Source organism: Megachile rotundata, chromosome 10, assembly GCF_050947335.1.
Source record: "Megachile rotundata isolate GNS110a chromosome 10, iyMegRotu1, whole genome shotgun sequence".
Classification (NCBI taxonomy): Eukaryota; Metazoa; Arthropoda; class Insecta; order Hymenoptera; family Megachilidae; genus Megachile; species Megachile rotundata.
Window position 1 is genome coordinate 4,175,517 of NC_134992.1, and position 27,352 is coordinate 4,202,868.

The 27,352-nt window shown below is 31.8% G+C and overlaps 1 protein-coding gene and 1 long non-coding RNA gene across 3 annotated transcripts in view; one reads left to right on the forward strand and one right to left on the reverse strand.

Annotated features, from left to right (window-relative positions):
* Positions 1 to 27,352, forward strand: part of LOC100877207 (neural cell adhesion molecule 1) — a 349,161-nt gene that overhangs the window by 227,824 nt on the left and 93,985 nt on the right. The window lies entirely within an intron of this gene.
* LOC143265327 (uncharacterized) lies at positions 4,327 to 5,969 on the reverse strand. Its single transcript, XR_013039752.1, has 3 exons — positions 5,657 to 5,969; positions 4,869 to 5,489; positions 4,327 to 4,781 (listed from the first exon to the last, which is right to left on the reverse strand). It is a non-coding gene; the product is annotated as an uncharacterized LOC143265327 (long non-coding RNA).

A 27,352-nucleotide genomic window follows, 5' to 3' on the forward strand; every position in this document is an offset into this window, starting at 1 on the left:
GACGACCTATTTACCATAATTCAACGATGATTATTCTATTTTACTCACAGTGCAGTATGAAATTTTAAATTTGAAGATGTAAAGACGACGATGGATTAAACTATCGCGCTAAAAATAAAACACAAAAAATTTTATAAATTATGATTCCGTAGTTTCTGAATTTTTGTTAGACGCATTTTGTGGATGAACATTTTTTCCAGTAAAATTAACTTTAATTTAAACTAGTTAAAAAATATAATTTTCTAATATATTTTATATTTATGTAAAAAGCTACTGAAATGCGTAGATTCCTGAATAAAATATTTTGTATCCTGCTATTTGATAACTGTCAAACTGACAACATACAGTAATCTTCGACTGAAAACTGGTACATGGCATATAATATTTTTAAAAACTATCAAAATCTCAAATAATTAAAAATAATTTATTCAAATTAAATTGTCATTGTTCAGCGGTCCACCATTTATGGTTACATAATCTAAATCTGCAACTACGCTAGCGCCCTCAGACTTCATTGACAACTAATGACATACGATCTCTAATTCTTCATCAACAGAAACCACCGTCCAATTGCCTATTGATTTCTAACTTTCATCGCACGTTACCTTATTTCATAGAAACCAATCACAAACTCCTCGTGTTTAACCAGTATTATTTTCACTCTCTTATATCATGTACCAGCAATGCATCATGTTTATCTCGTTAAAACTGTTGGAATACCAGTTTAGACGGTAACATATTTTCTCAGCTATAAGTAGATAGAATCATGACACCGGTGACGTTAGGTGGAAAGCATTAACGAGACGCGGAGCGTTTCTTGTGATCTTTGAATCGCGTCAGAACTTTCGCAACAAAATTATGCAGAAACCAGTTGCTGTTGCGCCGGATAAACGCATAGGTCATGCCGTATATGTGACTTACACGCTTGGCTTGTGGCAGACAGTATGATTTTCTATGGTTTCAAACGCATGCATGCTCAGTGGAGGCAAAGACCGATTAAGTGAACGTTTTGCTCGTACACTCGAGAATTTATATCTCGTTCCTGGTTTACGGATGTGTCATGATATAATAGAATTTGCATGCGAACTGATGGTGGAGTTTTATAGCGAATACGAAATCTTGTCGCGATACGTCAAGATTGGAGGTCTGTCTATCTGGGTCGCATACTTAACACTGGATAATCGACGAATAATCGAAGAATTTCCTTACCAGGAAAGTATAAATGAGATAGTGCGAGGGAGTGAAAGTCGTAATAAATGACTGTTCGCTCGAGAAAAAAGACAATACAAATTGCAAGTCTGTAGTTTATAAATTGCAGAATTAGTGGAACGTGTAAACGGAATAGAAAGTGATAGTGCAGATTTTTATATCATTATGATTATGTTATTATACTCGACTATTGACAATTCTCGATGCTGTGAACACATGTTGATTCTCAGACATTAAATGCATTCTTCTTTTTCTTGTTGCACGGAAACTATAATTTTTATAAAGAAAGAAGAAAACTTGATTTATTAACGTATCTTAGAACGGATCAGTTTAGAACTTGAGTGAATGACTTGTATAGTATTTTACTTAATAAGTTGCGTTTATGGAAAAATTGACAGAATCGATGATCAACAACCAAATAAATTGTATCTACGATTGATTACTCGTTTTTATTATGCAGAAGCAATAAATTTAACCGAAGGTTAACTACATAGTAATTTCTTTTCCATTTATGCTAATAATGGTATTTTGAAATTTAATTTAATCATGCAGTAATAAAGTAATGGATAAATCTCAAACTGTATGCGCAAATATTAGCCGTTTCAGATTTACAGAAATTTCAAATTTTCAGATTTAATTGTTTAGAAATGCAGAATGACTCAGATTTAGAAACAAAGAAATTTTAAAACTTGTTCAAATTTTAATGAAACATTTATAAAACATTTTTTATAATTTTTATTTATAGAACAAGAAAATAAGGTCTACGTACAAGACTGGGACCCACAGTACGCAACATCAAAAAAAAGCAATCCGTCATTCTATACTTTCCTTACATTTTTTTATAAAGTATTTAAAGCTTTATTTTAGTACATCATTTTTCTTGTTTTCGCGTATGGAATATTTTGATAAAGTTTGGTGTTAAAAAGGACACCATGTAGAATAGTTTCTTTAACGTCTTCCAATGAAATTCATCACCCTCTGCCTTCTTTTAACCTCGTATAAACTAACAAGCTCCCAAGCCAAGCTCTAAAGCTGAACAACTTTCCCCTGTTGTTATAGCATACAAAAACTGGCTAATACCGTGTTACTCGTACGAAACGTGTGTTTGTGAACATGTTCCCCTTGAAAAAATGTTGACTTTTCGGTATCTAACAATAACAAGTAGGGTCAGTTGTGAAAAGTACACCTGGTAAATATTCTCCACATGTTCCTCTTCTATTCTACCTAAAGGTGGAATTGTAGGAAACTCGTGAAAAATAGATCTGCCGACGCCGGAAATCCACTTGTCCACTGTGTCCATCGCCAGTCCGGTGACATCCCTATTCTCCCTGTTTCTCTTATTATTGGGACTGGAAATATTCCGCTGCGACATTCGTCCTCGAGTGTCCGTTTGTCTTCGTACTTTCACACATTCGCTGTTCTCCATCTCTTTGGTATGTTTTTATTTCGAGATACATCTCCCTACTGTTTACACCAGAGATGACCACCAGGGCAATCGCTCCAGGCAATATCTCACGAGGTAACTAAAATAAAAATAGCACTCTTGTGTTTGTAAGGTTTAAGCAGATGGTACAGTTCGATCATTCTAAAAGGTTTCATATACGTTATTACATTACTGTTTAATTGTAATTGTTATTGAGAGTAGACAGTTGACATTTCACATTTAATACACCAAATTTATATGAATAATTAAAGAACGTAAGTAGAAGCATGTGGGCATTCGAGAGAGCCTAAATAAATTATATTTATTTTTACATTATGTGAAATATATTTAAGTGTTCATAATATAATAATTTGTCGCTCCGCTTTTGTTAATCCACAGAAAAGTTTGGTGTTAAGAGGTAAATGAATCATGAAAGATCTTAAAAGTTCAAAATTTGCAATTTTTGTTTGAATTCAATTTTCTCGATGTTTGTAAACAAAAGTGTTCATTCATTCAGTACATAAAAATATATGAGAAACTTTCATACAATTTTTTAAATTAAGGAAGAATTAATTAAAAATGAATTATTATAGATGTACGATTTCTACTGTAATCGCTGATGCACGATATTATACATATTCATTTTGCATATATTCATTGTGTAAATATGTTCATTAAACATATATATTCATGATGCACAGGGAATATCAATACGTTCATTACACAAGCGTCTCGTTTTATAGTTTATTTTTCAACCAAGATTAGAAAACAATTTGTGGTACACGATTTTGATTATCTCATCGTACAGATTTTATAAATTATTTGATTAGTAAGTCTTTAATTTTAGTAAGTCTATAATTACTAAAAAATACAAAATTAATTTATGAAATTATAAATAAAATACTAGTAGCTTCACTGTTATAAGGTTTTGATTAATAGACTATATATGTTATTTTCAATAATCTGAACAAAGCAATTGATTAACAAGGATGTGGCAATAGATACATCCTACAATTAATCAAATTTCAACATAAAATTGCAGTAATATTCACTTTGACCAGATACAATTAGCATGTATACACGTACTTATATAATTTGCATATTTGATAAATTGTTCTCGCGTATTTTGACATGTTTTATGTTGCATGTAAACACAAGAGCTGCAATTACATATAGCACGCTATTACGAGCAGCTGTTTTGATACTTATTATTATTTTCCACTAAAAGTAGATGAAACAATATTTGTAAATAATCTGTTAAATTATCATTTTAATTAATGAGCAAAAATAAATCTATCTGTTGGGAGACATTGGGTCTACAACAAAGAAAAGTCTAACCTCCGTGAAAAGTTTTTCGCATCTGGCTTGATCCTTGAACCGTCCAGAAGTGCTTCCAAGTTATTTTCAATAAATTTATTTATTTTAACACTTTGAGTACCATGTCATACCATATATGGGTGACACTTGAATTTCGATATAGATCTACCTATATTACTAAAAAGTGATTTACTTTTCTTACTAAAAATACTTGTATTAATTACTTGGACCTATGGAAAATAAATATGACAAAATATTATGAAAATATTTGGTAAGATTTGTCAGAAATAAAAATACTGCCTAACAGAATTTTCAACTGCTTCAGATTAGCAGTTAACGTGAGTTTCTATTTTATTTTAAGTAACTAACCACCTTATATTGCAATATCAACACTAAAGTTAAATAAGAATATTTTATTTCACATTACATGAACGCCATCTTTTCTCCCTCGCCCAAAAATCGAATCTGTTTTATTCTTCTTCCACCGTGGTCATTGTCCTCGGATCAGCCGAGCGGCGATCTATCGGTCTGTCCCCATCCCATATCTGACACCAATTTGTAGAAATCCGTGAAAAATAAAAGAAGTGCAAGCATCGGAATCGAATGGTGGCCTTCCGCATAGTACTTCGCCATCTTGTCCAGTATGCCCGTTCACTGACATCTCTATTCCCACAGTTCTGCTCTTATTATTCGGTCTGGGCGGACCCGATTCCATGGAATAGACGTGGTATCATGCAATCCATGTTACCAATATACGGATAGAGCGATCACTTTCGTGCCGAAAAGAGAAGATCGCTCGAGCTATCGGAATCAAAGTTCAATTCCGCATAATCTGAAAGGGAATCAAAAGGAAATCCAGCGTTCTAGATTCGTCGATAAATGCTTCAAAGTAATATCCATCGCACAGAACGCGGAGTACCTAACGTTATTTCACCGGAGCGAAGCACACGAATCGGTCTAGTCGACTATCGGCGTAATCTACCATCGCGGTTAAACAATTCTCCACGACGATTTCGCGGAGCACGAGCCACCGGAGCAGAATTGTTACCGAACGCCTTTTCACGTGGTCCTGCCTTGGACAAGGTGTTCACGCGCTGAACCTATTAGTCGTCCGCTCGAGATTGGCCGACGGAGATAACAGTAACGCCTCTCACAAAATGGATCAGAGGATCGCGTGCCTTCTAGCTTCCAGCTTCGATTCCGTGTTTCTACGCGAGCTGCTGGCGTGTGGCTTCGTGTTCAACCCTTGTCGGTCGATAGGGGTGACGAGGGCACGTGTATGCCACCGTTTCTCACCCTACGTACGAGTTTCTCTTACGTGTGTTTCTACAACTGGCCGATTGTCGAAAAAGTTGGACTTTGGTAAATACGGATGGAAACGTGGTTAGGTCATGAAATGAAATACGATTGCGAATGGATTAAACATCGATATAAGTTTTTATCGATACAATAATGTAACGTTCTTAATTTCTCCCTGCATTTTCTATAGATTCAATAGTTTTACCCATAGCATTAATTACGTTCAAAGGGTCGACATGTCCTGTTGAATATTTTTAATTTATTATTAGTTATATCTGCCTTATTACTTACATTTAACTTATCATTATATTACAGAACCTTTAATACTTGTAGTAGAATTCTTTAGTTTCAGTTTCTATTTCATGTAGAGTTTTCTGTTTTTACTTTTTGAGGAATACTTGTACTCACAACGTTACTCGAAGGCGTATTTGATAACAGGAAGTTTACTAAGGCATTTTTCATTTCCAACTGAATGTCTGTAGCTAGCAGTAATCAGGAATGGTTTCCTCAGATTTCCTTGCAAAAATTGTTCGCCCACACCGAACTTTCATCATGTAAAACAAGCAATGGAACAGATTGAATCGAAGCTGTTCACTTCGGAACCACACCAAATGCACGTAGACACGAAATTGTTCGGAACAACATCAGATGCATGTAGACACGAAGTTGTTCCTTCAGGAACAATATCAAATGCGTACTGACCTAAAATGGTTCACTTAGGAGCAATATTAAACACAAATAGACAGCACATGTTGATGTTATTGAGTTATTCAAAATACAGTCCATATATAAATATTAGAACTTCAAATGATAAAAGATGAACGTGTTGTGCTATCACTCTAAAATGTTGCATTTAAATACTTGCCACATGATTTATTTTTCAAACACATCAGACAATATTAACTATTTATTGCACTATTAAAATAAATGCAGGAAATTAAAATGTTATATTAATTTTATATTCAGCAAGCCTCGACTATAAACTTTATACTTGTGTGATAATGGAATGTTATTTTTAATTTGATATTTAGATGACACTGTACAGACGCTTCAATTATTTTTTAATTATTCTCAGGGCTATAATTGCATAGGCAAATAAGGTTTTACGTTATTAATATCTGTTGTGATTTTTATTTATGGACACGCTAAATAAAACATGTATAATATGGTTGGCCAACACTCACTTTATTAAATAATGAAAAATGATAATATAGAAATAAAAATTATATAATAAGAAAAAAAACACATGCTCTTTACTTCGTAACACTCTTCGTATAGACCGCAGGCGAACACAATAGGTAACATAAACACGGTAAAAGAAAGCTAGTAATCTAGAAAAACAAAAGAACCTGGCGCTCTATTTAAATTGTATATTCGCCGTCATTGACCGATTTCCAACAATATCCATATTTATTAACATTGAGCTTCATACTTACAAACACCAATAAAAAGAAGTTCACAAAACATTAATGAAATAAAGAGTATCATAGTAGAATATTATTTTTTGTATAGGAAACGGGAATCTAGCAAAGCCAAAATTTATGAAGAAGCACCATAAAGCAAACAATGTATAGAAGATTAATGATCTATGTTTTTGATAATTACTAAACTATGTTATAGATAAAGTGTCTTATAGAAGACGAGAAATACTTATGCATATGCATACAGTGCGTGTTTGTGCATATGTATACAATGCATGCTTGTGCACGTGCATAAAGTGCACGCTTGTGCGAATGTAAAACGTGTCCTCAAGGTAGGACATGCTCGAAGTACGCTAAGATATCGTGTAAACGGGGAAGATGTTCGACTTCAGGGACTTGGAAATTCTGCCTTAGAGGACTGGCTGGAAATCGTAGTCAAGAAAAGTAAAACTATCTCAACTCAGCGATAACGTTAATGTAAACACCCGTAAAACTATTAAGGGCTTGGGGTGCTGTGCAAGGTGTTAACTAGTGGCTACTTGATCCCATCAATGGACTTATGGTTACTCACGCAGTGGTTAGGGAAGTAATGATCGGTGAGAGGTTACTGACTTGTGTGAAAACTAGGGCAATTCGTGGTACATCTTGCGCAGTAATTGTACTCTGTTCTATCACTTTAATGGTAATTTGTCTCGATGGCAAATCACTAACGTCAGTATTTATAATTTAGAGATTTTGGAAATTAAAACTGGATTAACATAATATCAAATCACTCTTGATGTACAGTACAGTTAAAACTAACCTAAATCGGTTAAAACTAACCGTTTTTCAAAATACAATTTCTGACATTTATTTTTTATTTATTATTTATTTTCCTGACTTTTAGTACATATAAGCAACACGCTTAATTCACTTGGCATAACTAAATAATAAATATCAGAAATTGTATTTTGAAAGACGAACAATTAAAAAATATAGTTTTACAAGGTGTTTCATGCGTAGTGCCAAACGAGCTCGGTAATTTAGGAGTTGTTTACACCCCAAATAGTTATGTAAAAAAAAAAAGAAATACGTGCTCCCTAATTAACTTTCCTCTTGAAGTTTTACTAGATTTTATTTCGATCAAATCAAAACTGATTTTTTTGCAGCAAGAAATTGGTCATTTTAGGGGTACTTCATCCTCTAATTTTCACTCCCCTTCCAACATATGTACCTAGGCCAATTTTTGTCTTCTATCGAAAGATACTTTCATACCAAAAACCATTAAAATTGTTTCATTGTTCTCAAAGATATCGTAATTTTTCCATTTTACCCTTACACTTTGGGGGGTTGTTTCATACCCTAAATATGTTTTACCGCAGATAAAAAAAATACGTGTCCCCTAATTTTCCATGGACTATAACATATCCAAATTTCAGAAAAATCGGAGAGTGACACTTCGTTAGGTTTACTTGTGAGTATTTTTTGCAGAAAATGTATTTTATGAAGAATGTTAACATTAGTATGTACAAATGCCACTTTCAAGTAAAATATAGAAGTGTTTCGTGTAAAATATAGAAGTGTTTACAAACTTAATACCAAGTTTAACATAAGTGCCAGAAATAGTGTTACGGGTGTTGTAATGGGCAGGTATGGAATATTGAAAATCAGTGGATATTCCAAAATATAACATTTGTGAAATTTGAAAATTTGATGCTATAGTGATTTAATACTTCCGAAATTTGATACTGTGGTGTACTTTGGAAATTACAAATTTTTTAGTTCCGTAGCTCTTGACTTCCCAAATTTGTAAATTTGAGGAATTAGAGATTAGACAACTCGAAAATATAAAGCTATAGAAATTAATGAATTTTATAACAGTAATTGCGAAAAAATGTCAGATCACTTTGATTACTGAGAAGTTTTTGAGTAAAATATTAGATCGACAAACATATTTCCTCAAGGAGTAATTTCGGTTTCTATACCTTTAAATTGACAAATGGGCGAACTATAGAAATGTTATTTCTATCGTTATTTTCCCCGATTACTTCTCTTTACAATTTAATAAATATTTGTTATCTTAACTACATCTTGACTCTTGAATCGTGAACTAAAAGTTCAATTTAGCACGGATCTCTGAAAATAAACCTGGTTTAGATTCCATGTATTCGTTTCTGCAGCATACTGAATTTTAAGTAACCGTGCAGAGGCGCAGTAACGTTCTAAATACAAAGTTTTAGATTTTCTCATTAATTTTCATCAGGTTTCACTGTAATCCTCATGCAGACCAAAATCAAGATCAATTTCGCAGCTTTTATCAAGCGAGTCGATAGATAACAAAAAAGAGAAGAGAGAAAGTTCCTGGGTATTCTACTGAATTGAATAATGCAGAAGATAGACTTTCATATCTTCTGATCTAATTTAGTCATCGTTACGTTAAGATCATACAATTTTCTTTATTTCTTCTATTAAAGTACTTACGTTGTTTTATCTTGATTCGACACAGATTCGATTGAGACGTGAAATAGAAATTGGATCATTGAAATAATTATACTCCTTGACAGAGTGCCATAATCGTTGAAAAATTAGTTATCTGTTTCATGGAGAGAACGACAATTTGGAAATATGAAAATTTAATAATTTGATAATTTAGAAATTTGAAAACTTGAAAAATAAAACACCGGAAAATTGAATGATTTGAAAATTTGAGAAAGTGAAAATGTGGAAATTCGAAAGTATGAAAATGTGAATAAAAAAATTTGAAAAGCTGATAATCTAAAAATTAGAAAATCTGGAAATTAGAAAATTTGATAATTTGGAAATTTTTAAATTCAAAAATTCAAAAAATTCAAAAGGTACAATATAAAAATTTAGAAACCAAGTGATTCACGAACAGGGAAATATTAAATTCTCAGACTTTTTGATTGTTTAATTTCAACCCTTTTACGAACAAAATTACTCCAAACGGCCAACATAACATAATTTCCAGTAATACGATAACATAATAATCAATTTTGCTTAAATGTACAGTTTAAAACAAGTACAGCTTTTGTTCGCTTATTTTATCACCACATTATAAGGTAAATACGTTCTAAATATGCATAAAATTGTCACACTCTGAAAACCTCATATTCAAACAACTTCCTCTTCTCGCTCTAGCGATTTTCATCGCCTTTTATTACCTGTTGTCGCCAAACTGTATTTGCAAATCAAGATAATACGTGTTAAAGCCAATTTATACCAGACCGTCACGTCAGCATGCCGTCAACATGGCTTACCTTTCTTCATGTTCATTTCACTGACATACATATGTGTATAAACGTAGCTTCATGCGTGATCTTTATTTGGACATCAAAATGTTATTCACTTTTTCGAGTAGGATGACGGTGCGATGATGTGACGGTTGAGTATAAATTGCACTTAGTTTGGCACGCACGGATTAATTCTGTCGCTATCAGGTGCAAAAGTATAAACTATGTTGAACGAACACGAAAAACAAGAGAAATTGCACGAAAAGTGAGGTTATCCCATATGACATGAGATTGGTCCTTTCAAATTTTTAATTGGTTTTACAAGTCATGGGGAAAATGAGGAAGAGTGTTAATAGTAAAGTTGTCATTTTATAGCTATAGTTTTTTAGTTATGGTAATACATGGTGTTTCAAAATGTACAACTGAATATTTGGGGACACGCACATATGTGTAAAAATGAATGAATTTAAAAAGAGCTAAGACCATTATCCTGTTATAATATTATTGGCATATATTTACATTAAATGTGTCAATGTAAATATGTCAATAAACATCTTGGTTAAATGCATAAACAATAATCAGATAAATTGTGAATACAGTTCTTTTGGGACATCCTGTGTCCGTTGCGTGTAGTAAACTGGAAAGTTATTACGAAGGTATGAGAAAATGTGGACTTAAAGTATATCGTTAAAATGAAACTTTGAATGTTGAAAGACGAAAATTGGTGTTTGTAAAGTTGCACTTAAAGATGTTGGACATTTGACAATTTGTGAATTTAGGTATTAAAGGATGTGGAAATTGGGGAATTTGAAAATTGCATTATTCGGGAATTTTAAGATTCGGAAATATTGAAATTTAGGAATTTGAGATTTTGCAATTTTGAAGATTTGGAAGCTGAGTATTTGAATACTGTAGAATACAATTTCGGAATTTAAAAACATTCAAATCTGAAAACTTAAAAAGTGTTGAAAATTTACATTAAGATAGGAATATGAAGAATTGCTTCCTAATTTAAGAATCTGATAGCTTTAAAATTCGTATTGATTGAATTGCCCGAAATGGAAAATAATTATACAAGCAATTTATATTGCACTCCATTTTTATTTTCCTTTCTACTTCATTTTTAATCTGAATATAATTTCTCAACAAACGTGAACCTAAATCTCATCTTTTTCTAAAGAATGTTTAAAAATGAATTCTAATTAAATTAAAACTAATCTGATATTCACCGGAAGACACCCGTAATAGTCGCGTGTAAATAATATTTCTCCAATTCAATGGAAGATTAATTCCTGAAAATCCTCTTCATTGACACGAAACGGTTGCATGATCGTCCCAACTTAAGGCAAAGGAGTCGGGTTACGTTCAATTTGATAACACGCGAAACGATGGAAAAAAAATAAAACTAGTCACGTTACAGCTTTCTGAATCTGGAATACGATCTACGGGAAACACGTACCGTTAAAATTCAACCGGGCTGATTCTCCTGCGAGAATTTAGCAAATAATTGCCCTTTTAATACTCCGGCAATTTGCGCGATACGATGCCAATTAAGGTTTACAGACCAACATCAATGCACGTCGTATTATAAATAGCTATCGTTATTCGTACTATCACTAATTCACATCTGGTCGATCCGAATATTCGTTTGTACACGTATGTGCACGCATACTCGCGGCAGAAACGGTACGCGGTTATCCGTAGCCGTGCACAGATGTGCACGCGTGTTAAGTTGCAATATTTACTCGTGGCCGGTGATGCACGTCGGAACCGTTCGCAGAATAATAATTAATAACAGGCTCGATGCAGTCCGCCCAACCTTTCAGTGGCGCACAAATTATTCTGGTTGTCCGCGAGAAATCATTCTGCCACTGCTGTGCTTCTGGCAACGTCATGAAAAACGATTTTTTTCCTGCGCGTGACTTCATTTTAGACTTCACCTAACACGGTCAGGGTGCAAGTTAGGGCACGTTTTCGTGTAACGTTAAAAGTCATCATTTCTGCGGTCACGACATTGGGACGTTTCATCTGATACCCCGTCTAACACATTAACCTACAATTTTTTAGGCAGTTACGTTGTTCACGGCTAATTGATTATCGTGTATAATTACAATCACCTTTGTGCATCAGTTCGATTACATATGAATATTCAGGTAAAAGTTCGTTTCCTTCGAAAAAAAATGTTTCAGTTTTACACGAAGTGCGTTGCGCATTACAAAAATATGTAGTTTTAGTCTAACTCATTAACTTACCATTTTATAGGCAGTTACGTTATTCAGGGTTAATTAATTATTCAGCATAAATACGCTCATTTTGTGCGTTATTTCGATTCCGTGTGAATCTTCAAATGTATGCATTTTGTCACCTTTGAATGAAAAATATTTTTATTTTATTGGAAGTGGCCGTGTATCAGCAAAATTTGTAGTTTTGGTATATTTTTTAATTAATAACTGCATAACGTATAATTGTACTCATTTTATTCAATTCAGTTTTATATGAATTTTGCGTTGAATGCTTCGAAATGGTTTTGATTTGAAAATAAATTCTAAAACTTGAAAATTAAATATTGAAAATTTTGAAAACTGATCTTGTTTTTTTTTTTGAAGAAATATATAGTATGTGTCAAGTAGAGGAGGATTATATCTTGAATACAATAATAATGTCTACTTTTTTTCATTTTCATTAAAATGGCACCGATGCTCCTAAAGAATGCAAATAAACTTATTTTTTACGTGGAATTGCACACTTCTTTTTAATAATGTCAACTTCACGGATTCGTTTGGAAAAGTATACAATGTTCAAAAACTCAATATTTCGTGTTTCGCATTTTATATAAGTCCTGTGCTTCATTACTGAAGATATTCCAACATGCTCGTTTCAGATAATGAACATTTCCTACGTCTTCTTATGTTTTTTATTCTTTTAGTACTATTTTCGTATTAACTTCTTAACCTATAATTTTCTAGGTAGTGTGTCATTTACAACTAATTTTTCTACGATGTACAAACAAACAAAAACTTGATATGTTTTTTCACATTTTGCATTTAGAGATTCTTGATTTTGTGCATTGGAATTGAGCGCAAAATTTAATTGCGGTGAAAATACGAATCCAGTTTGTTACATTTGAATTATGTAAAGTGTGTCACGAGTCTGATGCGATATAGGACAAGGGTTTAATGTCACGTTCATACGGAACATCGGAAGTCATGGTTCCTGGTTACCCTGACACTGTAGCATATTTCATGGATAACACGTTCTTTTTGACGAATCCAAACACAACTTTAGTGTTTGAATAAGGACATATAACTTAAGGATAAAACAAATGTAGAAAGAAATAAACTTCTTTATTTGAATCAGAGATTAAAAGAAAATAATTTTCTTTTACACTTTTTACGTGAAATATATTGTAATATTTCATTACGAACGTATTATTAAAAACATTTTATTTAACTATTTTATTACAAAATTTTAATAAAAGTATTTTGCTTTCTGAAAATATAAATATTCATATTTCAGTGCCACAAAGATGATACATATCATGAATTAAAAATGTGTCATGAATGTCATTTTATTAACAACACTTCATTAAAAATGTTGTATAAAACAGATTCTATTAAACATATTTTATTTTTGTAAAATAAAAGTGTTCACACTTCATTATTAAAATATAAAAATTTTACGAAAGAAATTTCATTAGAACGTTTTATTGAAGGTACCTTATTAAAAATGCTTTATTAAAAAAGTTGTAACAAAGGTATTTTATTTTCATAAAACAAAAATTTTCATATCGTAGTATCGCGAATATGGCTTCATTAATTAAAATATTGGAAATACTTCTCTAAAGATATTTCGAAAGAATATTTTATTGTTGTAAAAAAGAAATATTGATATTTCAGTATTATGAAATTAATCACAGTAATCAAAATGCTTTAAAAAAATATTTTATTCAAAATGAAGTTTTATAAATTAAAAATATTCATACGTTGGTACTACAAATATTTTATTGGAAATATGTTAATTAAGATAATTTGTTAATTAAAATTATACCAAAAAATATTTCATGAGGACTGTCTTGTTAAAAATTTTATTTTTGTAAGATACAAATATTTACATTTTAATATTGCAACTGGTCACTTCACAAATGAATGTAAGAGGTAACCAAAGCGGAATTTTCATAATTAAATCGAAAAAATTTTCGATATTTTAATTTTCATAATTAAAATGAAAAGTGTACATTTCTGATAAATATTAATGAAATCTTCAAGCTTTTCATTTTTATAACAGTTTTACATTCAGTTATGCGGGGAATAAGTAAATCCTTTTAATTTCACGTGGACTACTAATGTTTCAATCGGAACAAAATCCAAGATATCGAGTACAACTGTTATCGATTTGGAGTGCAATGACCTAATCGTAACGATATGCCGACTTAGTTTTCACAACATTGCCAACGAATGTCACAGAATTTCAAGTAATTTGATTTTATGACATTAATATTAACACATGAAATTTGCTGTTGCAACAACATGACCTTCAATTTTCGTAAGGATCAAAGTCATGATATTGCGACAATTTTTTCATGACAAGAATAGCACATGAAATTTGTCATCGTGACAATATGATCTTCAATATTCATAATGATCAAAGTCATGATATTTCCTGTCATGACAATCTCTTTTTGTGACATTAATAACACACGAAATCAATTCACTTTTATTTTCCATAATGACTAAATTCATCATATTTGCTGCTGTGACAGTACAAGAGAAGTTCAGTGCTAAATCGTTGAAAGTGTGAAATAAAATCAATATCACGACGATATGAGTAATTTTAAAACAAAATTATCTGATTCGTAAAATGCAAAGCTTTCGTAAAGCTCTGTAACTCAGTGTCGACGATAATACTTCGTCGTCATTGGCATCAGCATCGTCAAATCAACAATAATCGCGTTTAGTATCGTTTTTGGTATTTTCAGACTCGTTTAATCGTTTGTGACTTTAAAATGTCTACATCTCATTCTTGTGCTACTTACATGATTACAGTAAATCTAAATTATAAATACGCATTCGAATTCCCGTGAGACACCTGGTCCGTAGGTCAACCAGTTAACCAATTTTGTGAAACACAAAGCTGTAGAGTTGTATTATGAAAACAAGGCAGCAGAGTTGTTACATGACGATGTTTATGAAATTATTTCACATAATATTTGACATATGGTTTTTTATATGATTACTGTCCATTTAAAATACCTGAAAACAGCCTTCGTTCGTTCGGCTCCTATATTTTGTCGAATATAACGTGGAAATTGTTCGTTGCTTTGCTCTGCTTGTATATTTTTGAATATCAATGTTTATACATGTGCATAGATTCCCAAAAAAAGCCATTTCCATCAAATCTGTATTAATCGTGAACATATTTTTGCAGAGTTTTCAGGTAAAAGCTTAAACAATTTCTATCAAAGTTTATATCGCGAAAATAAATCATATATCTTTATAGATATGTATTTTTATTTGGTGATATAAATCATAATCACTTAATTAAATCACGGAATTCGTTCTATTATATATTAAATAATAACAGGTGACGTTTTGGAATTGATCTAACATTGATACATGGTCAATTGGTTAAATCGTAGCAAACCACAATCTATGTTATTCCGTATTTTTTATATAATTTGTACAATTTTTGAACCCATATTTATATAACGGTTTTGTATTTTTTTATTGGCATTGTTTTTGGAGGAAAAATTATAAGTATACATTTGCATATATTTATCTATTCATATCATATCTGTTTTGTTAAATACTCATATTGCTAAAAAAGTTTAGTTTAAAAAGTTCAGAATTAAAATATTCGGAATTCTAGAATTTTTTCTAAAACTGAATTTCTGAATTTCCGAATTTCCGAATTTCTGAATTTCTAAATTTTGCTAATGTCTTTGACTTTTCCTAAGACCTTGTGCTAAAAATTTTAAAAATTATAATTTTAATATTTCTCAATTTGTGAATCTAAAGTTTAAAATAAAAGTTTGCTGGTTTAAAAATTGCGTGATTCCCAGTTAAAAAATTTAGAACATTAAAATTATAATATTTCTCAATTTCTAAATTTCAAATTTAAAAATCTTAAAATTCTATGTATCTCCAACATCTTATCATTGCACATTTTGATGCCTACAAATTTGGAAAAAGAAAGTTTCAATATTTCCTAATTTCCTCACTTAAAATACACCAATCTTGAAATCTGCGTGGATCTTTAGCACCTTATCACTGCATGTTTTCGTGACAGTAAATTTGATTGATGAACATTTTTATATTTGTTGAAAAAGAGAAATTCTAAAAAACTTGTATGTTCAACACTTTATGTCGTCACGCAAGGTGTATACCTTTGTTCATGTTCGCTATGACAGACACGTAATCTGTTCATCTCCGATTTAATCAACTACGCATAATTGTGACTGAATACTCGAAAATATTACTGATAAGGCAGTTCACGTAACATAAAAATAGTATACTAGATTTATCTAGTCAAATTATCTAATAATTTAATTTTAATAATATTTAATAATTTGATATATTAGATATCTGAGACTTCTATTATAGATATTATAGATATATTAGATATATTACATATTAGATAATGTAGATATATGAGATATTAGGAAATGAATGTCTATAAGATATCTTGTATTATATGTAGATAATATCAATATGTGTATTATATACATGTTAGACAACATAGATATTTTATCTAATCTTGACATCTCATTTATTATATCAGTAGATAAATATAATCTAAATAAATATTATTAGTAAATTTAATAGTTATTTTCTATATTATTAACATGTACAATAATCTAATATTTACACAATATATTTATAAACAAATACAAAATAAAATTCATAAAGTTCAAACATGAATTCATAACGAAATTCGAAGAAATCTTTGTTGGGAAGGTATTGAAATGCCATATGATTTCTTTAACATAAACCGAATTTAGAATCCCTCTAACACGAAACACTCGCGTTCTTGACACGTTCATTTAGGTCAGTTTGTAGCGCGGTCCGTTTTTATCGGGAGTATGACTCAGGTCGATTTTAAAAGACGCAGGCGATGTTGTAAAAACAAATGAGTGCAAAATATTGGCTGATGAGCGTGCAGCAAGTACTTCCAGTCGTAGGAAATTATTCAAACAGAAAACGATAACGTCGCGGTAAACACGCGTGGATAACATTAAGGTGAATAGCACTACGTTAACTGTACGTACAAGAGTTAATTCACTATTCTGATGGTTAGCATACATCTATGTAATAGGTGAATGTACTACGAAGAGTCAATAGTAGGTACGTCGCAGCTGAAGCCTGCACGTTCAGATTAACGATAGTACTGCAAGGTAAATCCTGTTGCGGACTTACTGGAAAAAATACATTATCTGTAATTGCATGCAATCGTCGTAACCGTTATCTAGTTAGATTTAACATTTCGTCATAAAATCGGACATTTTTATTTACCTCTGACCAACTTGTGGAATAAAATCGCACTTTGTCTGCGATTTTGTAACGGCGTTCTATTTTACCTTTTTTTCGTGTACGTTGTTCTCTTGATTTATACGCACATGTGAAATGGACCGCCTTTATTTTTATACATTTGTTGCTTTGTTGTAAATGGAACATAGGGGTGGTTAATAAATTGTAAATGTAAAGTTTATTTACCTGATATATATTCAAATTTAAATGGATCATGTGTTTGGAACCTATAGTTTGCCAATTGCCAGTTTTTGCATTTTTTTACAGTTATTTTGGAATAAATATAGAGATTTTAGAGTTTGTGCCGAAATTTTTATCTTGATTTTGAACATTTTGAGTAGTACAAATAATTTCTTCTGTACGATATGTATTTTTAATTCGATCATGAAGTAGTTGAAACAATAATAGCGTTATCAAAGTTTATTCTTTTCTGATTGTATAAATATGCATCTTCACTGTTTCACTGATCATAATAATTATGTTAATGATACAATTTCGTTGTATGTCATAAAGTTATCGGCAATTTAAGAAACACGAAAAGTTAGGTATATGTATATGCAAAAAGATAGTACAGTATTAATGAATCAATCGATTTATGCACTTATAATAATATAATATAATATATATACTTATATACTTTTAATCAATCAATTAATGTATTTACTTATAATAATAGTCAGTCAATAAACATATTTATTTATCATAATGAATATTTAACACTGAAATTAAATATTTAAAATTGAGGATACAAGAATAATAATAAAATAAAATAAATTTTTTTAATTATTATCTAAACTCGTTTTGTAGCATTAGATAAAACAATGTGCCTAGACATTCGCTTTTATCTAAAATTTATCTATCATTAAGTAAATAAAATGTGAACTTTCATTATGTATGTACAGTCGACACTTTTTTAAATTGAAGAAATAATACCTAAAGATAAATGTCATATGTTAAATTTTGAGTAGTTGAAAAAATAACTGATAAGGCAATATAAAATTACTTTCTACAAAAGTAACATTTATTAACAAATCTTATATTATGATAACGCAAGAGTCAGTAAATCATATTTTAAGAATTAATATAAAATGTTATGTTTTTATTATAAATATAAATAATTAATATTGCATAAAGAATATTTATTTTGAAATTTAAAATGAAGTTAAAAAATAAAAAGAAAATCGATAATATATTCATTGTTACACACGTTAATTTTGTATCTTGATAAAAATCAATTTTTAAAAGAACCACCCACAAATTTTGTAACTGAAAATAAGAAAACAAGAATCTGACCACTTTGGTGGTTTAATATTAACGCTTATAACATATTGCATTATACCATATGCCACAAATGCGGTGCCTTTGTCACTGAAACGTGTCAGACATCATAAGCTTTAAACCCCGTCATAGTTTGCTGTAACAGGCAATTAACAATCATGTGATATTAATAACAATGAAACATTAATATAGTTATTTGCAACATACCATAAGCTTTAAATTCATCTGACGCAGATTCGCGAATTCATACACAATAGTTTAATACCTAATACGGTATTAATGGGATAATATCGCTTGCAATGATTCAATATAATTTATCAGTCAATGCAATTGAGGAAATTTCTAAATTTCGCAGTTTCCAAATTTCATTTCTTGTAACTTTAAATATAAATTGAATGGTTTTGGTAATTTTTTAAAAAATATATACATCTTTTAAATATGTATGTCTTTTAAAAATATATTCAGTCCTTTGCGACGAATTTATCTGATGATTTAAGCTTCTGAATATTTTTTGTGCAAAAAATGTATACAAAAATATATAAACTATTTTGTAGACTAATATAGTTAATATAATATGTTAATCATCAATATAATAGGATAGATTATATTTTATATAATCTATAGTTTGTATAAATTTTTTATGCAAAAAAAGGTCATATGTTTTATATAAAAAAAGAGGTTTTCCCATATATAATAAATAAATAAATATACAAGTGTTCCGTAGAGTTGCAAATATATAGTTCTAACAAGCAATACAGTCCATTCATTTTTTCAAATAATCTTTGTAATTGTTGTCTTGATCGTTGTATATAGAAATTGATTCTTGACATTCTGAACTGGCTTGCACCATCTCTGAATCTCTGTCCCGTGTCTTCACCAAACCTCCTGTGGTGCTTTCCGCGAAGTCAGAGATGAGACCTATCAAGGGGTCCTCTCATTAAGCATACTTCAAGGTCCCAATGTATCGGGCTTGAACCATATACCAATTACCACGTGCACCGCAGCAGCAGGATTTATGGCAGGCATACAATGGAAGTGTCTACGGTTATTCAAAACTAATCTGTCATATCTTTTCAAAGGTCAAACAACCACTTTGATTGGTTACCTTTGATGACATTGGGGTTCTCTCCAGTCTGTTGGGTGATGTCTAGCCTAATAGCAGTAACGGAACCTAGAGTAAATTCCTTACAGCAGGCAATGGAGTCAAGTGATGTCTTCCTACCTCGTTGGTTGGATTGGGTCCTGACTCTTATGCAGTGATGGGTCTATGATCTCGAACACCTGCCGATTATAAGCTATTAACACATTAAAGGCGGGAGTCGTAGTACTACGATTTATCTCGACTGTAGCTTAAAGGCGGGAGTCGTAGTAATACGATTTATCTCGACTGTAGCTTAAAGGCGGGAGTCGTATTAGTACGGTTTGCAACCACATTGCGCAATCCATGCGCCACTTTACATTTGTATTTAGAATGTTTTCTGGTTTGAAGCTGTTCGGTTGTTCAAAGTCGCCGCGTTACCTAGCATACTTTCGTCAAGATACCCCGCCTTTAATGTGTTAAGCTCAGGTGCGGCGGAGCGGCATTAGGCCAACTAAGCTCAAATTGACAATAACTTTTGATGACATTCAAGCTAGACCAACTTCCGGAAGCTCAATCGCTAATCAGATTGGACAGGACAGAGAGATGAATCGGTTTACAAGAAACCGATAAGAGAACAAGTTCAGTTCTATAACGAAAAGACATATTCAGAGTTTAAGGTTTTTCGAGTTGACGATCAGATAGAGTCGATTTAGCTTTCGTTACGGAGCAGCGTTATCGCATAATCAGATTCTAGCAACATTTTTCTTACTAAGTTATATTTCGTTTCAAAAGGAGCATTGATAACATATTGAATCATCCTTATTTCCGTAAAAGGAGTAAGGAAACACGAAAAGTGCGGGAATTGAACAACAAATAAATTTTAAAGAAATCTTTAACATGGATACAGAGTGGGCCACATGACCCGTTAGTAGTTATTTTTTTGAAAAGTATTGGAGTTATTGACCTGAATTTTTTTTTAATTAAATGGCGACATGGAGCTAACCGCTCCACATATGCAAAAGTTTATTTGATGGTCTTTAATGGAGCAACGGAATATATCTCATTTTTCTAATGGAATGGGGCACAATTTCTTTCTTATTTGGATACTTTTCACCAAAAGGAGTAACATTAACTTGAAATATTATTTTGTACTGCGTATTATTAAAAGAGATTGAAAAGATCGGCGAATACATTTAAAAATTATTTCGTGCTACTTATTTACACGAACTTTAGTTTGAGGGACTATTATGTGTCAGAAAAAGATAGAAGCAGACGCTTTTATTATTTTTGTAAAACTAGATGTTTGAAACTTTGCAAAGTTACTGTGTAGTTGGAAAATTTACATTTTATCAAATTGTAAAATTGACGAGTTTGAAAATTTGTCAAATTAGAAATTGAAAGTTGCAAATTGTAAAATAAAAATTAAAAATTTTGCAGTTTCCAGGTATAAGAATTTGCAGTTTTGCAACTTAATTTACGATTTTGTCAATTTGAACATTTATGCATTAAAAATGTTAAAAAATTTCAAGAAAATTCGTTACTTAAATAGTTTTTCAATTTAAGAATAAAAAATTTTCAAGTTCCTGAAGAAAATTTGGTGGTCCAATTATTGTTAACGATAGTATGTATAAGGGCATCAAACTTCGTCACAAAAATTCACAAACTAAATGTTACAATATAAAGATTATAAAGTTCAACCTCTTGTAAATATATATTCAAACGTGATACCTTTAGATCGTCTGTTGGTTATATTTATCTATTAATTGAGTGCAAAAACAAAAATAGGACCGATTCCATTTCATTCCTCGAAAGGCAGTAAAACATGGTCACGACGTAACGACATGCGATGCTTCGTGCACTAACCAATACACTCTCTAACTTCAACTTAGCCATTCTTATCCATACTTCTTATCGATACGTGTTCCTTGACGTGTTTTGCACGAAACGAACCTCTGTGATTCTTGTACACGATTTTTCCGACATTACCGTTTAATTGAAAGCTGAAACTGTTAATCACTAATCTCCGTTTAACCATAATCTTTTCTCTCCTTCAAACGAAGTGATTGTTTCCTGTTCGCTCGACTTATGATACTTCATGCACATCAATTGACTTTTGTTACCATTACTCGTGTGGGAATCGCATAAGGGTAAACGTAATAATCAAGTCTATGTTGCGTTCCACACAAGTTTATTAAAATGCGTACGAGCAGTGGAAACGATGTAGGCTATAAGAATGACTCTGACGGACTGTCTCGTCGCTAGTTAAAACCTCTCCTCGAAAACTCATCAGTAAAAGAAGAAAGAAACAGTTTAGAAAGAGAGAAAATATAGAAAGTGGGAAAATCCAGAAAAACCGTTGAAAGTTCGGAAAAGGAGAGGTACAGCGGAAGAGAATCATAAAACAGAAAGTGAAGAGGTTCGCAAGGGCCTGAGCGTTGACACTGACCAGGCCCCGGCGAGACCCTATAGAAAGTGAAAACAATTAGAGAACGTAAAGCTAAAGAAGATAGAAAACAGGAAACAGAATTTTAGAAAACAGAAAGAATATAGAAAACAGAAAAGGCAATGGCGTATGCGGTGCCAAGGGCGCCACACTCGTAATCATAAAATTCTGTCCAACTGTACTGTTTGACTATAAAATAAATGAAGTTGCAAAGTAAAAAGTGCGTGTATTACATCGCCTATGAAATTTTGCGATTATTCAATTTTATATTTTTCAATTGATTCAAATGAACAAGAAGGGATATATTTAAATTTTATGGCAATTTTATCGCTTCATAATAAATATACGTGTTCATTCTAAATAAATATTAAATAGAATTAATATTATATGAACAATTGAATTAATAAATATTTTGAACCCTTATTGCTCAATAAGAAGTACAGTTTGCTTATTACAATCATTTTACAAAAAATATTATTTGATCATGTCCTTCCAGTTTTGATGAAACTACTAAAATTTTTAAAACGACTAAACATAAAAGACACGTTCTTTTTATTGGCGGATACTCGGGTTTAAGGGGTGAAATCACCCTCTGAAATGGACACCTCGGAGGTTATCTCGGAAATTATTAACCCTTGGTCACCGGGTGGCGCGATAATCACATAAAGGGCGTGTGCTGGGTCAAACATGATCCATAGTAAAATTTACTTTTTACATAACCACGAACGTACATAGAATTTTTATCTCACTGAATAGTTTCACTTTTGAGATTAAAATATCTTATTTATTACATAAACAAATATCCTTTTTATTGCTTAATTGAATAATTAGTATTCTTTTTCAGTATAAAACTTTTTTTTAAATCATAATTAGTAGAATGTCAGTCAAAAATGACAACTTCTGAGTAAAAATGAATTTTATTATTTGTTATTTAATTGAACAATTAAATTCTTTTTTTGTATAAAATTTTCTCTCAGGTTATCTTAAAATTAATATATTTAGTAGAATTTCAGTAATAAGTCAGTGGCTCTGTTTGAATTAAAACATTTGTTTTATAATTTAACAATTGTTAAATTATATTCCGACTTTCAAGAATTTTAAAATTGTACAAAGATTCAGATTCATGTTCTCAGAATCCGAAAATTCGATTCCAAGCCATCCCTGTCCATTCTACAAATGCTACAAAAAATCGCAATGTTAAAAACGGTTTAACCGCTGCCTGTTAAACCGTTGGACGAAACCCCTCTGGCCATTTAAAAATAAACGTAAAAGTAAAGCCACAAAGAAGCAACTGATCGAGTATCTCTTGCACTTTAGAAAGTGGTAAACACTTTCCGTAGCACCGTCGAAAGCCGTTCGCTCCTATTCACCAGTGCCATTCGAAATCGGCCTTCTAATCGGTTTTCCCTTTACAGAGAATTCCCTTTAGTATACAAAGGAGCGACTGTTTCTCAAACGTAGGATCTTTAGAAATGCGAATGTACGTATGTATGTATCCTCTAGGTGAATTGGTCGAAAAGGATGAAGGGGTTTGCGCGATGAGAAGGATCACCATAGAGGCGTGCAGTTAGGGTAGCAGAGAGGCCGTGAAACGGAACGGAGGAACCAATTTCAGAGAAGTGGCTACCGGCTAATGGCAATTAGGGGTTGTACGACTGGCTGGTTGCGGCGGCGCATAAGCGTGCCCTGGAATTTACGAGGCAGACCGCGCGATGGGCAACGTGGTATTACGGATCGTATTAGATACAACTAGGCTTTTGTTTTCGGTCTCGATCATTATTAAATTTCAGTGGAGGCACGGCGAATGGAACAGCAACGGTTAACCTCTTGAGAGATGCTACCGACATAACGTAGAACACTCGACTTGAAAAATTTGTTACAAATTGGGATGTACTTTCTCCTCAAATAACGTTAAGACGCAGCAATATTATTACAATATAACAAACACATATCCTAATGGATAATGCAAGTATACATACATGAGTGGTTAACTATGCAAACATATATGTATATTAATGGTTAACTATGGAAACGTATACGTGTATTAGTGTAAAATGTGTACGTATTAATTGTTAGCTATGTGAACGTATACTTATGTGAACGCGTTGGCCACCAGAGTGGTCAGTCACCTGTGTCCACACGTTGACCGTCACATGTGATCAGTGCTTTAAAAGTTAAATTATTTATAGGTATATCAAAATTAAAGGCACTTGGAGGCTCATAGGATTAATACAATGATAAACGCCAAAAGATTGAAAGATGAAACTGAAAAATTAAGTATATTTGTTCTTAATAATCTGAATTATATGTCTCATCACAAACATCAGTTTTCACTATGGCGATCAACGTAATGGTTGACTATACAAATATTATATATGTTCAATGTCTACTAAGAGCTATTAATCATAGCTTGATAATACTTTGATATTTTATAGTCATTTTTAATAAATAATAAACGTACTTTATTTATTGATGAAAATGTACTTTATTTATTGATATTTCATCAATCAGTTCTGCAAGTTTTTTAAGCAAATATAAAAATAAGTGTATTACTTGGAGCATGATCATTTTTGTACGCATTATAAGCCTTTTTGCAAATTTCTTATCTCAGATTCATTTTTCAATCCATTTCATCCATTTTCATTTAATATTCCAAAGATTTTCATGTAATACCATTACATGAAATTAATACTAACTTAACAAATATGAACACTCAGTTATCAAGATTTAACAAAAGTGATAATAGCTGTAAAAACCAATTAAGTCAGAATTACAAACTTGATATATTTACATTCTATGTATATCCTTTTCTCGATATCAATCAAAACAATGACTGATTATGTACGCCAATTAGTTCCGCAACTTATTACTTATTAATTAATACAATAAATTTTCAATCTGACGGTACATGTCCAACAAACGTCCATTGTCGTAATGTTAAATACGTATTCGCATGTACTCATTCTTTTACAACTTACAACATCGGTGAAAAATATTGCAATTTGCATAAAATGCGAAAGGGTGAAGCAATTAACGTAAACACATTGCTATACTGGTCCGCAGCCGTCACATATACCTTATTCTACGTGATTAAGGCGATCCAATATTGCATGCAATAATTGCAATCAATAGACGTCGCAAGATTTATCACTGATGGAAATGGACAGCCAGTACATATATGCATTTGCCGTGACAGATGTATACGTTCAAAGCTATGAATTTCCGTAGGCAATGCACAAGCGATGACATTAATACGAAATTCAATATTCTGTACCATTTCCCCCACAAAATTATACGATATAAGTAGACAACGTAATTGTAACGAAACGTTTGTACAAGATAAAAGACAATACTCGATTTTAACTCAATTTGGAAGGAAAGGAGGGAAATGGAATAATGGATCAACTTTCTTTGATAGGAATAGAAAAAGAGATGAAATTTGTTTTGGAACGTTATTTTGGTAGCTTTGGTACCTTGTTCACTATCTAGTCAGGTAGTATTCGAAAAATATTCGATTGTTTGCCTTTCAATTGCATCGTTTATATATATGATGGATAAACGTTTATATATGTGATGGATAGATCACGTGCTCGTTGAAAAGCTCGGAGGCACCAATAAGCACGCTGCATGAGCAAATAAGCTGTTCGAGATTATTCAAATAAATATTCAAATTTAATCAGTTAGAAATTTAGAAATATAAGATTTTATAGAAATGTTGATTTGAAAAATGGAATAATTACTAATAAAATTTTCAATGTGTGCATTAATTTTAAAGCGAAATATAAATAAATGTGCTCGTAGACCACGCACTTCTATTTATTTGTTTCTCCAAACATTTACAGTAAAATTTAGATTTCTTGCTACATTTAATTGTTAACATAAACAGGAAAGCTATACTTATATTTACTTTTACCTTCTATTATTTACGCTACAGAAGAATATTCTGCATACAATGCATAAAATTTACAACATTTTTCACTACTTTAATTTCATACTCGTAGTGACGCTCTGAAAATGAAATAAATTTAAAAAAATGTTGTATGCACCAAGTAGCATGCAAAAGTAGCAAAATATACTAAATTTACTTCCACAGTAATTTTTTAGAAGAAAATTTACCTGTATAATAATTTTATAAAATTAAATTTTGCACAACAATTTTCGTTACCTAATGAACTGCTACGAAAAAAATTATACATTCATGGTGAAGAATAAAGTAATATTAAGTGGTGATCCTATTTTTTAGACGAAATACATTACACGCGCTGCGAATATGTAAATACTATTATCTAAACGATTCAGAAATAAGATCTAATTTATTTCAAAGAGTTCGGTTCTCTTTGTCCAAAAAATGAACAATTAGGTTAACGAATATTTTAAACGGGAAACAATATTTTTACAGTAATAAAGAGGCACGCAAAGTTTAAGAAAAGTCGGATACCCGTTAGATAAACGCGTTCCAGTGATGCTTTTCGAAATTAAACATTCCTGTCCCATCGTTCGGGGGATCAGTTCGCGTTATCCCGTCGCGTTCAACGCAATGAAAATGGGGTGGTGGTTTCCCCCAGAATAATTTGCAGTTTTCACGAACGACGGCGCAAAGAGGATAAGTTGGAAAGTAGCGACGCTCACATAAGTTAGTTAAAGTTAAGTTGTTCAGAGGGAAAATTTGTTTTTGCAAGCGGCCGAAAGTTGGATATATAACGAGCTTTATAACGATCCATGGCCACTTACGAATTTTTACGAAATTTTAATTCTCGTGCCGACCATGCATCCCTATCCCGTCACACTTATCGTTTCTAGCTGGCATCAGATTATTTTATGGCCCGACATGGCGTTATCGCGTTGCACACCCTCGCACCGTTACATTTATACATGTTTCTCTTGGAAATCTGACAGTTATTTGGTTTAGAGGTGCGAAAGAACTGTCATAATCAGGAAACATCGTTTGAAATTTCCTTGGATTATAAAATGATTTCGTATAATCGGTGAGTTACGTTTAGGACTCATTGGTTTGATGAAAATGATACGATGGCTTGAGAAAGATACAGACATGTTTGTCATCATTTTGAGGGAGTTGTTAATGTTTGGTAGACTGGAAAGTTTTGTACTGTTACTGTATTTTTAAGTA